Genomic DNA, 15,070 nt, shown 5'->3' with positions numbered 1-15,070 from the left:
TTTGCAACTGAGAAGTCTCTTGGATTCTTCCAATAATGATGTTGGGTTCCTCTTCTCCCCATCAGTCTTCTCATAAGCCTTTCCATAACATTATGAAAGGAAACCAAGCAACACTCAAGAAAAATAAATAGCGTCATAGTAAATACAAGTGAAAGTAAGAGACAGAAAACCAGATTAAGACCTTTGAACCTAAAGCACCCAAGTACTAAATAGGGTACACAGTCAAAATGCAACAACTTCAAGCTGTAAAATGAGTGTAAAGCAGTTTGAAGGAGTATGATTTTCCTACAGATGACTATTTTGGTGCTCTTTTGTAATATTGACACTGTCTGAGCTGTCTTTGGTTTTCCTGTTTCTCTGGTGCCCTCAGAATGGGAGTCCAGTACTAGAATTATAGGTTGGTAAATGGCCAAGAGATGACAGGCAGTTTTGCTCAGAGTGAACTCATTACCTACCATGTCTCTTTGGGCAATAAGAAATAGTGGATTTTTAATGTGATTAAATGTAATATTCATGTAACAGTCAAAGGTTCCTGAAGATGGCTGGGTATTCCCCTTTTCAAGCTTAGTCCATTTTCACTAATTAGTACTACAGGCCAAAGCACACACACAGCATTATAAATCACTGAAATCAATCATGTCAAGAGAGATCTGTGGAGTCCTTTTATACTGCACTCTGTTCTCCCCCTGTCATTGCTAGCCAATGTCATTATGCTTATTAGAAATTCTTAGCTGCACCTCCTATTCTACATTCCATACATGTGAGCAGCAAGTTGTAATTTCTACTCAGTCTAAGGAAACAGCCCTATTTAATTCATAAATACCACCACAAGATTCCTCAAGTTTGGGGGATGGTTACTTTCAAGACTTTTAAAATTCCTATTAAAGCAACAAGGAGGCTCACTAAAATTAATAGTAGAAATGCCAACCTATTACAATAAAGAGCCCATGAACCATGATGCTAAAAAACAGCTACTAACTATTCCTTAGTTAGGGTACACCTTCAAAGTTATCCATGTATTTAGCCATACATTCATCCTGGTCTTATTGACAGCTATGTCATTTTGCTGGCTGACCCAACTGAGGGAGAAACACATTGGTGACAGATCTGAAATACATCAATGGAAAGAAAAGCAGAATCAACGACATACAAATATTGTTACAGATAGAGTTGAAGTCAAAATCTGAATGGCATTTCAGACCAACCACGTGGACTGTGTATTTTAAAATGCCTACCTCCAAGATACTCCAACATGTACTTCTAACACCAATTTACAGCAAATAATCCAACCAAATTTATTGGCATCTGTTATGTGCCAGAAACTATACCAGATTAGATCAAAAAGACTCCTAAAGAGAAGCTGCAGAGCTTATAAATGACTGAACATCACATGTGGTCCAAACAAAGAAACCTATTTCCTCAGCTGGATAATTGCAGTTATAACTTCCACATGATCCATAAGTAAAGAAAAACTATTCATGAGTATACTATCCATGATAGAGAACAAAACAAATGAACCAATCATTCCTGTAATTACAGGGGGTAGGAATTGTATTTATTATTTGGGGGAGAAAGAGCTGACATCGTACTGAAGATTGTCACATCTGGACTGTAACTTTTGTGATGGGGAAGAAAAAAAGTTTTAATTTGTTAGGAAACTTCATTTCTAGAGTTGGGTCAAGTCAAAACTGTGACATCATCCAAAGTAAATATTAGTGACAAACCCCCTTTCCCATTATGACAACCCATTTGTAGCCTTCCTGCACCTTTGAGCTCCCCACTGTGGAGCCTCTCAGGGTAGGGCCTGGGCTTTGGACAGCTGGCTCCCAGCTCTACAAAAGCCTTGGCCCCAAGAAAAGCCTATCAGTGTCCTCCAGATCCTATGGTGGAGAAAGCCAGCATCTTATTCTTCCCATTCTTAAGGGAATGTTAAGTCCCCTAGGCCCCAAAAGGTCTTTGTGCTCTCCTGTCATCCACCCCAGCCTCTTCCCTCCAGCCTCAGCCTCAGCCGGGGCTTCTCCTCAGCCTTTGTCCTTCCAGGAGACCCTGTCCACTCCAAGACTTTTGGTATGGCATTTATCCAAAAGATAAAAAGATAAAATATATCATTTCCTTTCCTTCCCTCTTAATTCTAGTAAACAACTACTCAAAAACAAGAACCATGAAAGTGACCAGCCCAGAAACTTACGTCAACTTTCTGAGGTTACTTTGGATTTCTCATCGTGCCAACACAAAGTCACAGTTACGTAGCCTGCTGAGGTTGCAATGAAGTTGCCAGGACTTTCTCTGGACCTGAGAACCCCTCTGTCCTGAGCAGCATTCTGAAGGGGGTGGTGTGGACTCCCTATCAAGTCTGGAGGCAAAGGATGGCCTTGTGGGCCACACTCCTGGAGAATATATTGGCTTCTTTGGATGTTTGTTTTCCCATTTGTCAATCAGTGTTTTGTATTTCTTTGCTTGTTTGTTTGATTATTTTGCTCACCCAACTGCAACCTCCTCCATCCTATGGTAGGAAAGTAGATGTTTGGCCTTCCCTCCTTTCTGAAGAAATTACAAACTAAAAGAACAAAATTTGAAGCTATTTACAAGACATGACTTCTCCAGAGTCCAAGGGCAAAGCACCTGTGAAGTCAAATTCTTCACAAAGGGGTCCTCTCTAGAGTTCAACCTTCTCCCTAGTTGGGGTCTCCAGGGCTCTGTTTTATACCTCTGTCACCAAGAGCTCCCTTCTTCCAACCTTCCCATGCAAATATCCACCCACCTTACAGGAAACCCACCCCCACACACAGGAGGCAAAGTCCTGGATTCATGCCTTCTCCCACCAGTAATCCATTTCCCTAACTCTAAGTCACTGTCTGGAAAGAAGCCCTCAGCGTGGGAGCTCTGTGATGGCCAATAGTGTCCCAGGCTAGCAAACTGTCCAGCAGGGAAGGGCTATGGCGTGGTGTGAGAAGGAAGTCCAGGAAGGGCATAACTCTTCAAGCTGAGTCTTCTGCCCCCTGTGAGTCACAGGCACACCATTTAATGTCCAGATTGTTCCAGCTGGATAACAGCTTAGACCCACATGCAGACACACCTCCAAAGGACCAACATCAGTGCTCAGCGCAAACACAGAATGAGGAAGGGGATATTTTCCTAATACTGACTCAGCCTTTTCAAGAGGCTTCACTCTCCCCAGCAAGCAAGTCACAAGACTGTAGAGAGAAGCATTTGCTTCCTTTCATTACTCCCCCAACCCCCTTCCTAATTCTGCTCTTTCAAACTCCCAGTAACAAAGAATGGCCCAATGTAGGATCGTATACCTCTTATCTCTTCTTCTAGGAAGGGTGTAAAGTCAAAACTTCCATTGCCCCACTCACTCTTTGCTGAAAAATGCAGAATTTCAGAGAGAGGTGCTGGAGAGTACCACCTGGCCTACATCGGTTACCAGGTAAAATCCCCGTATGATTCAACAAGTGGAAAACAGGCAGTTACTTTACTAGGTGACTCTTCTGTATTTTCCAGATTCTCCAGTATAAGCCAAAACAAATTAATAAGCACAAACATGGATAACACTTTTTAAAATGGATTGATAGTTCAAGATGACAGGAATAGATGGTCCCCAGGATTACCATTGCCCACAACTGACCGATTTACAACACTGAAAAGCAAGGACTGCCAACCTGGGACCACTGGAACATGAGGGAAGAGGAGGAGAGATCCACAGGGTTCATGAAGGCAGGAGAAGCCATGGGAGAGTAAGAAGAAACTGCTGGACCATTTCAAGTTCTGGTCATTTCAGGGCCAGCCCTGTGAGAGGCGGGAAGAGGCTGCAACAGAGCAGGAGCCAGCAAAAGCCACAGCTGAGCCTTTTGTGTGAAGTCGCCTGGAGCCTGTAGGGCAGAAGAGGCCCTCAGAGCACAACATTCCAGTCCCCAGGCCAGCGAGACAACTGACAGGGGACTGTGGCCCCACATAGGAGGAAGGAACCACAGCCAACAGAAGAAAGGAACCACTCAAAGACCTGTGAGTGATTTCAAGGAATCCGTGCACAGCCAATCTCATGGGAAGCATTTAGGTGCAGGAGGGAGGCTGGCCCACCGGAAGAACATCGGGGTAGAGAGTGGGCAGCGGATCAGCCTTCCAATCGGCACAACCCCACTCAGTGGAGACTGGTCAGAGCAATAGAACTATATTTGGTGCAGTTTGCTGGAAAGACTCAGTCCTGGGCTGGAATTTCCACAGGGCCCTGGTGTATCTGACCTCCCAAGACCTGGAAGTGATTAAAAGGCCAACAATTAAAATCAGGTCTGCACAAAAAGCCTTCCCCAGAGAATCAGCAGCAAAGCAGCGATTTAGCACAATCGCAGAGCTCAAGTGCTGGTCCTCACAGGAAGTTCCCCCAATTTTGGAATTAGCCAAAATCACAGACCAGAGACAAAGCTCTTACATTAGCCAGCAAAAGTCTAACACAACCAAAGAACATCTACAAAACTTAGATGAGGTAGCAGTCTCCTCAAATGCCAGTCATTAACATAAAGACACAAAGATAAAGAACCGATAAATATGACACCAACAAAGGTAACAAACAAAGCACCAGCAATGGACTCAGAGGAACAGCAGATTTACAAAATAACTGACAGAGAATTAAGAATAACCTTCTTAAGGATGTTTGGGGAGACACAAGAAAATACAGATACAAAATTAAACAATCCGGGAACAGAATGAAAAACTTTACAAAAAGAATGAATCAATGTAAAAACAAACAAACAAAAACAAATAGAAATTCTAGAAATAAAGAATACATTATCTGAACTGAAAAACTTGATAAAAAGCTCCAACAGCAGACTTAATCAAACACAGGAAAGAATCAGTGAGCTCAAAGATAGAACATATAAAATTATCAAATCAGAGGAGCAAAAAGAAAAAAGAATAAGAAAAATGAAACAAAAATACAGCAAATATGACACTCCTCAAGTAAAATAAGCTCCACATAATTGGCATACCCAAAGGAAAGGAAAACAAAAACATATGTAGAAAGCATATTCAATGAAATAATGGCTGAAAATTCCCAAATACGGAGAACAATAACAGCATCCAGGTACAGGAAGCTCAGAGGTCACCAGAAAAATTCAGTCCAGCGAGGAACACCCCAAAGCACATCAAAATCAAATTATCAAAAACCAAAGATAAAGAAAGAATACCAAAAGCAGCAAGAGAAAAGAAACGCAGAACATTTGAAGGCCCCAATGCATCTCTCAGCAGATTTCTCAGTAGAAACCCTACAAGCCAGAGAGAATGGATTAATATGTACAGGGTGCTAAAGGAGAAATACTGTCAGCCAAGAATTCTCTATCCAGTAAAACTAACCTTCAAATATGAAGGAGAAATAAAACCTTTCCCAGAGAAACAAAAGCTAAGGGAATTCATCAACACTAGACTTGCATTACAAGAAGTGCTAAAGGGAGTTCTTCAGTCTGAAAGACGATGATGCTAAGGAGCAGCAAGAAAACATTTGAAGGTATATAATTCATTAGTAAAGTAAACTCATAGAAAACTTCAGAATATTCCAATGTCATAGGGAGGTGAATAAACCACTTACATCCTTAGTATAAAGACTAAAGGACAAACCTAACAAGACACTAACATATACCACAACCATATAAGAGATAGGCAATATTAAAAGATGTAACTTGAAAGAAAAATGGTCAAAAAGTTCGGGGGGAATGACACCAAAGCATAGAGTTGGCTTTGGTTTTTTCTTTTCTCTTAGATATCAAAATTAAATTATTAGCCTAAAATAATCTGTTATAACTATAACATGTTTTTTGCAAGCCTTATGGTAACCATAACACACATACTTATAAGAGACATACTAAAACTATATAGGAAGAAATCAAAATGCACTTACTAGAGAAAGCTACTCAATCACAAAGGAAGACAGTAAAATGGGGAAAAGGATCAACGGAACAACCAGAAAAAAATAAACAGCAGTAACTAGCCCCTACATATCAGTAATAACTCTAAATGTAAATGGATGAAATGCTCCAATTAAAAGACACAGAGTGGTTGAATGGAGTATAAAACAAGAACCAATAGTATGGGGCCTTTAAGAAACTCATTTCACCTATAATGACACACACTGTCTGAAAGAATGGAAGGGATGGAAAAGATATTTCATGCAAATGGAAACCAAAAAAGAGCAGCAGAAGCTATAGTTATATCAGATGAAATAGGCTTAAAGCCAAGGAAAGTAAAAAAATAAAGGTTAAGAAGGTCATTATATAATAATAAAGGTATCAAGTCAACAAGAGGATATAACAATTCTAAATATATACAGCCCAACTGTGGAGCACCCAGTTATATAAAGCAATTACTATTGGACCTAATGGGAGATATTGACACCAATACAATAATAGTTGGGGACTTTAACACCCCATGTTCAACAAAGGACAGATCATGCAGACAGAAAATTAACCAGGAAATATCAGAATTAATCTCTACTACAGGCTGACTTGACCTAACAGACATATATATAGAGAACATTTCATCTATCAGCTGTAGAATGCACATTCTTCTCAGCAGCACATGGAACATTCTTTAGATTAAACCATATGTTAGGTAACAAACTAGTTTCAACAAATTTTAAAAAGTTGAGATCATATCAACTACCTCATCCAACCATAATTGAATAAAGCTAGAAATCAACAACAAAAGAAACACTACAAACCATACAAATATATGAAAATTAAACAACATGCTCCTGAACAGTGAATAGGTCAAAGAAGAAATCAGAGAGGAATTTAAAAGTTTCTGGAGACAAATGAAAATGAAAACACAACAAACCAGAACCTATAGGGTACAGCAAAAGCAGTTCTAAGAGAGAAGTTTATAGCAATAAATGCCTACATCAAAAAAGAAGAAAGACTTCAAATAAACAACCTAACATCACACCTTAAGGAGCTAGAAAAACAGGAACAAACCAAACCCAAAATCAGTAGGAGGACAGGAATAACAAAGATCAGTGCTGAAATAAATGAATTAGAGATTTAAAAAAATACAAAAAGTTGATGGAACAATGTTGTTTTTTTCAAAAAGATAAAAAAGTAAATAAACCTTTAGCTAGTGTAATGGGGAAAAAAGAGAGAATACTCAAATAAATAAAATCAGAAGTGAAAAAGGAAACATGACAACTGATACCACAGAAATACAGAGGATCATAAGAGACTATTATGAACAACTATATGTGAACAAACTGGTAAACCTAGAAGAAATGGATAAATTCCTGGACACATACAACTTACTAAGGTTGAATCATGAAGAACTAGAAAACTTAAATAGATGAATAATGAGTAATAAGATTGAAGCAGTAATAAAAAGTCTCCCAGGAAACAAAACCCAATGACCAGATGTCTTCACTGCTGAATTCTACCAGATATTTAAATATGAACTAATACTGATTCTTCTCAAACTCTTTCAAAAAATTGAAGAGGAGGGAATACTTCCAAACTCATTCTGTAAGGCCAACATTATCCTCACACCAAAACCAGAGAAAGACACAACAAAAAAGAAATATCCCTAATGAAAACAGATGCTAAGATCCTCAATAAAATACTAGCAAACAGAATCCAACAACACATTAAAAAGGTCATTCACCATGATAAAGTAGGATTCATCCCAGGGATGCAAGGATGGTTCAACTTACCCAAGTCAATAAGTGTGATATATCATATTAACAGAATGAATGAAAAAAAAAATGATCATTTGAATAGATGTAGGAAAAGCATTTGATAAAATACAACTCTCCTTCATGATAAAAACACTCAACAAATTAGGTATACAAGGAATGTACCTCAACAGAATAAAAGCCATATATGACAAATCTACAGCTAATATCATCCTGAATGGACAAAAATTGGAGGCTTTTCCTCTAAGATGGAACAAGGATGCCCACTTTCCTCACTCTTAGTCAGCATAGTACTGGAAGCTCTAGCCATCATAATAATGCAAGAGAAAGCAATAAAGGGCATCCACATTGGAAAGGAGCAGTCAAACTATCCCTATTTGCAGATGATGTGATAATACACCTAGAAAACCCTCAATATTCCACCAAAAAAATTATTAGATCCAATAATGAATGAATTCAATATAGTGGTAGGATACAAAATCAACATACAAAAGCCAGTAGCCTTCTTAATTAGATCCAATAATGAATGAATTCAATATAGTGGTAGGATACAAAATCAACATACAAAAGCCAGTAGCCTTCTTATATTCCAGTAATGAAATAGCTAAAGAAGAAACCAAGAAAGTAATCCCATCCACAATAGCTATAAAAAAGAGAAGAAAAGAAAAAAGAAATTTAACCAAGGAGTAAATTTAACCAAGCAGGTGAAAGACCTCTGCAATAAAAAACATAAAACATTGGTGAAAAAAATTGAACAGGACACAAATAAATGGAAAGACATTCCATGTTCTTGGGTTAGAAAAATTAACATCATCAAAATGTCCATATTGCCCAAAGCAATCTACATGTTCAACTCAATCCCTATTAAAAATACCAGTGACATTCTTCACAGAAATAGAAAAAATGATGTTAAAATTTGTGTGGAACCACAAAAGACCCTGTATAGCTAAACCAACCTTGAACAAAAGTAACAAAGATGGAGGCATCACACTTCCTGACTTCAAATATACTATAAAGCTATAATAACCCAAACAGCATGGTGCTGGCATAAAACCAGACAAATAGACCAATGGAACAGAATAGAGAGCCCAGAAATAAATTCATGCACTTATAGCCAACTGATTTTTGGCAAAGGTGCCAAGAAAATACAGTTGGGAAAGGACAGCCTCTTCAATAAATGGTGCTGAGAAAACTGGATAGCCACATGCACATGCATAAGATTGAAACTATACCCCTGTCTCTCACCATACACAAAAATCAACTCAAATGGATTAAAGACCTAAATTTAAGACCTGAATGTATGAAACTACTAGAAGAAAATGTAGGGGAGACACTACACAAAATGGGAGTGGGCAGTGCTTTTTTGAACAAGACTGCAAAAGCACAGGCAACTAAAGCAAAATATGCAAATGGGGCTACATTAAACTGAAAAGTTTCTGCACAGCAAGGGACACTGTCAACAAAGTGAAAAGACAACCTACAGAATGGGATAAAGTGTTTGCAAACTACACATCAGACAAAGGGCTGATGTCCAGAACATACACTGAACTCAAACAACTCAACAGCAAAAAAACAAATAACCTAATTTTAAAAATGGGCAAAGGACATTTCTAATAGTCATTTTTCAAAAGAAGACATTCAGATGACCAAGAAGCACATGAAACAATGCTCAAAATTGCTAATCATCAGGGAAATGCAAATTAAAACCACAATGAAATATTATCTCACCCCAGTTAGAATGGTTATTATTGACAAGACAGAAAACAACAAATGCTAGCAAGGATGCAAAGAAAATGGAACCCTCTTACATTGTTGGTGGGAATGTAAATTGGTACAGCCATTGTGGAAAACAGTGTGGAGGTTCATCCGAGAATTAAAGAGATCTACCTTATGATCCAATATTCCGCTACTGGGTATATACCCAAAGGAAATGAAATCAATATATCAAAAGGACACCTGTACTCCCATGTTTATCGCAATTCTATTCACAATAGCCAAGAGATGGAAGCAACCTTAATGCCATCAACATATGAATGGATTAAAAAAAACCAAAACTGTGGTATATATACACAATGGAATACTACTCAGCTATAAAAAAAAAAAATGAAATCCTATCATTTGCAGTAACATGGATGGAACGGGAAACCACAACATCAAGTGAAGTAAGTCAGGCACAGAAAGACAAGTACTGCATGATATCACTCATATGTGGATTCTGGGGGAAAAAAAAGTGGTTCTCATGGAAGCACAGAACAGAATATGGTTACTAGAGGCTGGGAGGTAGGGGGGAGAAGTCGTGGGCTAATGTTTACAAAACTATGCCCTCTGCCCTAAGTGAATCATTATGCAGTGTATGCATGTATTGAGACAACACACTGTAACCCACAAATATTCAAAAGTAAATGTTAAAATAAAATAAAAAAATAAAAATAAAATGGATTGATATCCTCTTTACCCACATACTTCTCTGTGCCAAAGAAAACCCATATAAGGGTTACTAGAAGTTCTGGGCCAACAGTGAGTATTTTTCCATTTAGTCATATGACTTAGAACTGCTTCTCAAATACGAGGGTACTTTGAAAAGTTTGTGGAAAAATAGAATTAAAAGATAATACTAATCTTTTCATGAACTTTTTGAAGACCCTTCATATGGTGTGCAGAATCACTTGGAGGCTTGATAAAATCACTGCCTCCTGGATCACTCTATCCAAGTCTGAAATGGGTTCATCATGCTCCAGGTGATTTGACGCACGTGATCTGTCTCCCCATATTTAGTTCCAGATGCTCTCAGCAGACAATATGAGCTGAGAGAACTGTAAAAATTATGTTAATTCCTAAATGGTTAATCTGCATTCTTAGGGTGCCATGCTTTCAATAGAAAAAATAAACAAAAATCTATTCTAAGGAGTAACCATATAATTAGGAGGTTATAACTACACTGGAAGGAAACACAGTGACAGAGGACAATGACATTTGGGGATTAATTAGCAATATAATGTTGAGCTTCATATAGTTACAGACCAATAAAACAAGTATATCAGACTGGCTCACAAAACACTTCCTGATTTCTGAAGCTGAAGAAAATTCATTGGGTTTAAGGAGGTCAAATCTTAGGTCTCACTTACGTTACTCAAAGAAACATACCATTAAGCAGATTGTATGTGATGTGACTTTGTTCTGGTTTTTTTTTTTTTTTTTTTTTTTTTACAATCTACTTACAATTCTCAAAAAGAATTTTATAAATTAATGAACTTTAAATATTATATGAGTGCATATGTCTATCATTCATTAAATTCTATTGCAGACTACGAACAAAAATACAAAGATGATTGAGATATAGCCCTTGCTATCAAGTTGCCTACAGTGTAGTGGAGATGAAGGAAAATAAATCAAGGTTAGGTGTCAAACTGGAGAGAAAGTACACAATACAAATGAAGACCATTCAAGAGGAAGTCATCTTGTGAAGGTCAGAGGACACCCAGCCTGAAATGGATCTTGAAGGCTTAACAGTTTGCCAGATGAACAAAGGGGAAGGAGAGTCAAAAGAACTAATAGGTACGTGAAGTTGTGGATTTGCATGGCAGGTAATGTGAATTCCCTAGGATATGGGCTATTAGGAGATCCGGGCCTGAGACTAATTTGGAGAGGAAAGCAGGGGCCAGTTCATGCTTAAAACTTGGACTTTATCTTGAAGGCACCATGAGTTCACTGAAGGTTTTTTAGCAGACATATCGTAATATAATTTGCTTAAAAAGAAAAGTCTGAGAAGCATGGAGGATGGATTGGAGGGAATGCAGAGAGAGGATCCATCTAGGAAATTCTTACTGTATGGTTGATTGGGAAGATGATGGAGACTAAAGATGGCAGGGTGGCGGGGGGCAGTATTCAGAGATGCCAAGGGCAGGGTGACAGTGCAGGGGACTGGCTGAATGATATGGGAAAGGCAGATGAATGAATCTAGGATAGTGTCCAGATTTGTGATGTATACAAATGGGGGTACCAGCAACCAAGCTAGGAAACACCAGCAGAAGAACAATTGCAGCTCATGAGTTCTGTTCTGTTTGGGACATACTGGGTTCAAGTTTCCTGAGAATCATACCAGTTGAGATATTTGGTAGATTAGATTACATATAAGGGCCTGGACTCAGGAAAACATGGAGAAGATATGGTTCGGGGCAAAGATGATATCCAAAATATTAACAAGCAGTTTGGACAAACAGTAGGCACTGACCAACCAAAACAGCTGCATCAGAAAGAAAAATACTTCATATCCTCACTCATAAGTGGGAGCTAAAAAAAATTAACAAATAAATTCTAAAAAGGAAAAAAAGATACAACAATCACAATAACTTATTGAACTTTCAAAAGGAGAGAACAGAACTGAGGCCATCAGAGGTAGAAAAGCCAGAAGGGGAGGAAAATGGAGATTCCATTGAAAACATATTCAACAAAATAGTGGCAGAAAACTTCCCAGGTATAGGAAAAATCACAGATCTTCAGATCCAGGAAGCTCAACGATCTCCAAACGTATTCAACCCAAAAAGGCCTTCTCCAAGACATGTCATAGTCAAATTGGCAAAACTCAGAGACAAAGAGAGAATCTTAAAAGCTGCAAGAGAGAAGCGTCAAATCACCTATAAGGGAGCCCCAATCAGGTTAACATCAGACTTTTCATCACAAACCCTAAAAGCTAGAAAGGAATGGGATGATATTTTCAAAATACTAAAAGACAAAGATTGCCAGCCAAGAATACTCTACCCTGCAAGGCTATCCTTCCGAAATGAGGGGCAAATAGTATATTTCTCAGACAAACAAAAACTGCGGGAGTTCACTACCACAAGACCACCCTTACAAGAAATCCTCAAGGGAGTACTGGGTTTGGTTCCTGAAAAATAACTACCACTGCCATAAAAACCCAAGAAAAATCTAAACCCGCTAGTATAATAAAAATGGCATTCATGAAGAGAAAACAAGCTAACAAAAACACTATCTACAACCTAAGGAACCAACAAACACAGAAAACAAACAGTAAATCAGAAAGCAAGGAACAAAAGACACTTAAGACAACCAAACAACCAATAAAATGCTAGGAATAAATCAACACCTTTCAATAACAACTCTTAATGTAAAAGGCTTAAATTCCCCAATTAAAAGACACAGACTGGCTGACTGGATCAAAAAGCAGGACCCAACTATATGCTGTCTACAAGAGACCCACCTCACCCATAAAGATTCACACAGACTAAGAGTGAAAGGATGGAAAAAGATTTACCATGCAAACAGAAAAGAAAAACGAGCTGGAGTACCTATTCTTATATCTGACAAAATAGACTTTAAAATAAAAACCATAAAAAGAGACAATGAGGGACACTACTTAATGATAAAAGGACTGATCCATCAAGAAGACATAACAATCATAAATATGTACGCACCCAATGTTGGAGCAGCCAGATTTATAAAACAAACTCTATTAGACCTAAAGAAGGAAATAGACACTAATACCATAATAGCAGGGGACCTGAACACCCCACTGTCAATATTAGACAGATCATCTAGGCAAAGAATCAGTAGAGAAACACAAGATCAAAGCAAGACTCTAGACCAATTGGAATTGGCAGATATCTACAGAACATTCCACCCAACAACCTCAGAATATTCATTCTTCTCATCAGCACATGGATCATTCTCCAGGATAGATCACATATTAGGTCACAAATCAAGTCTCAATAAATTCAAAAAAATTGGAATTATCCCATGTATCTTCTCAGACCACAATGGATTAAAACTAGAAATTAATAACAAACGAACCTCTGGAAACTATACAAACACATGGAAATTAAACAGCATTCTACTTAATGACATATGGGTCCAAGAAGAAATCAAGCAGGAAATCAAAAAATTTATTGAAACTAATGAAAACAATGATACATCATACCAAAACCTGTGGGATACTGCAAAAGCAGTATTGAGGGGAAAATTTATTGCATTAAACGCTCACTTCAGAAGAATAGAAAGATGGCAAGTGAACAACCTAACACTTCACCTTAAAGAACTAGAAAAACAAGAACTATCCACACCTAAAGTTAGCAGACGGAAAGAAATCATTAAGATCAGAGCAGAACTGAATGAAATTGAAAACCAAAAAACAATTCAAAAGATCAACGAATCAAAAAGTTGGTTTTTTGAAAAGATAAATAAAATTGACAAACCATTAGCATGGCTAACAAAAAAAAGAAGAGAGAAGACTCAAATAACAAAAATTAGAAATGAAAAAGGCGATATTACAACTGATTCATCTGAAATACAAGGAATCATTCGAGACTACTACAAACAACTATACGCCAACAAATTTGTAAATCTGGAGGAAATGGATAAATTTCTGGACACACACAAGCTCCCAAAACTGAACCGTGAAGACGTAGAAAATTTGAACAGACCAATAACAATAAAGGAGATTGAAGCTGTTATCAGAAGGCTCCCAACAAAGAAAAGCCCAGGACCAGATGGATTCACAGCAGAATTTTCCCAAGCATTCAAACAGGAATTGACACCGATTCTTTACAAACTATTCCAAAAGATTGAAACGGACGCAAATCTCCCAAACTCATTCTATGAAGCAAACATCATCCTGATACCAAAACCAGGTAAAGATATAACCAAAAAAGAAAACTACAGGCCAATATCCCTGATGAATATAGATGCAAAAATCCTCACTAAATTACTAGCAAACAGAATACAGCAACACATACGAAAAATTATTCATCACGATCAAGTGGGATTCATCCCAGGGATGCAAGGTTGGTTCAACATACGCAAATCAATAAATGTGATACACCATATTAATAAACTCAAACACAAGGACCATATGATCATCTCTATAGATGCTGAAAAAGCATTTGATAAAGTTCAGCACTCATTCATGACAAAGACCCTCTATAAGTTAGGTATAGAGGGAAAGTATCTCAACATAATTAAAGCCATATATGCCAAACCCACTGCCAATATCATCCTGAATGGGGAAAAGCTGAAAGCTTTTCCTTTAAGAACAGGCACTAGACAAGGATGCCCACTCTCACCACTCCTATTCAACATAGTGTTGGAAGTACTAGCCAGAGCAATCAGAGAAGAGAAGGAAATAAAGGGCATCCAGATTGGAAAAGATGAAGTCAAACTGTCCCTGTTTGCAGATGACATGATCCTATATATCGAACAGCCTAAAACCTCTACAAAAAAACTGCTAGAATTGATAAATGATTTCAGCACAGTAGCAGGATACAAAATCAACACACAAAAATCAGTAGCATTTCTTTTCTCCAATAGTGAACATGCAGAAAGAGAAATCAAGAAAGCCTGCCCATTTACAATAGCCACCAAAAAAATAAAATACTTAGGAATTGAGTTAAC

Source organism: Cynocephalus volans, chromosome 13, assembly GCF_027409185.1.
Source record: "Cynocephalus volans isolate mCynVol1 chromosome 13, mCynVol1.pri, whole genome shotgun sequence".
Classification (NCBI taxonomy): Eukaryota; Metazoa; Chordata; class Mammalia; order Dermoptera; family Cynocephalidae; genus Cynocephalus; species Cynocephalus volans.
The sequence above is the reverse complement of the archived record's forward strand: the minus strand, read 5'-3'. Positions refer to the sequence as shown.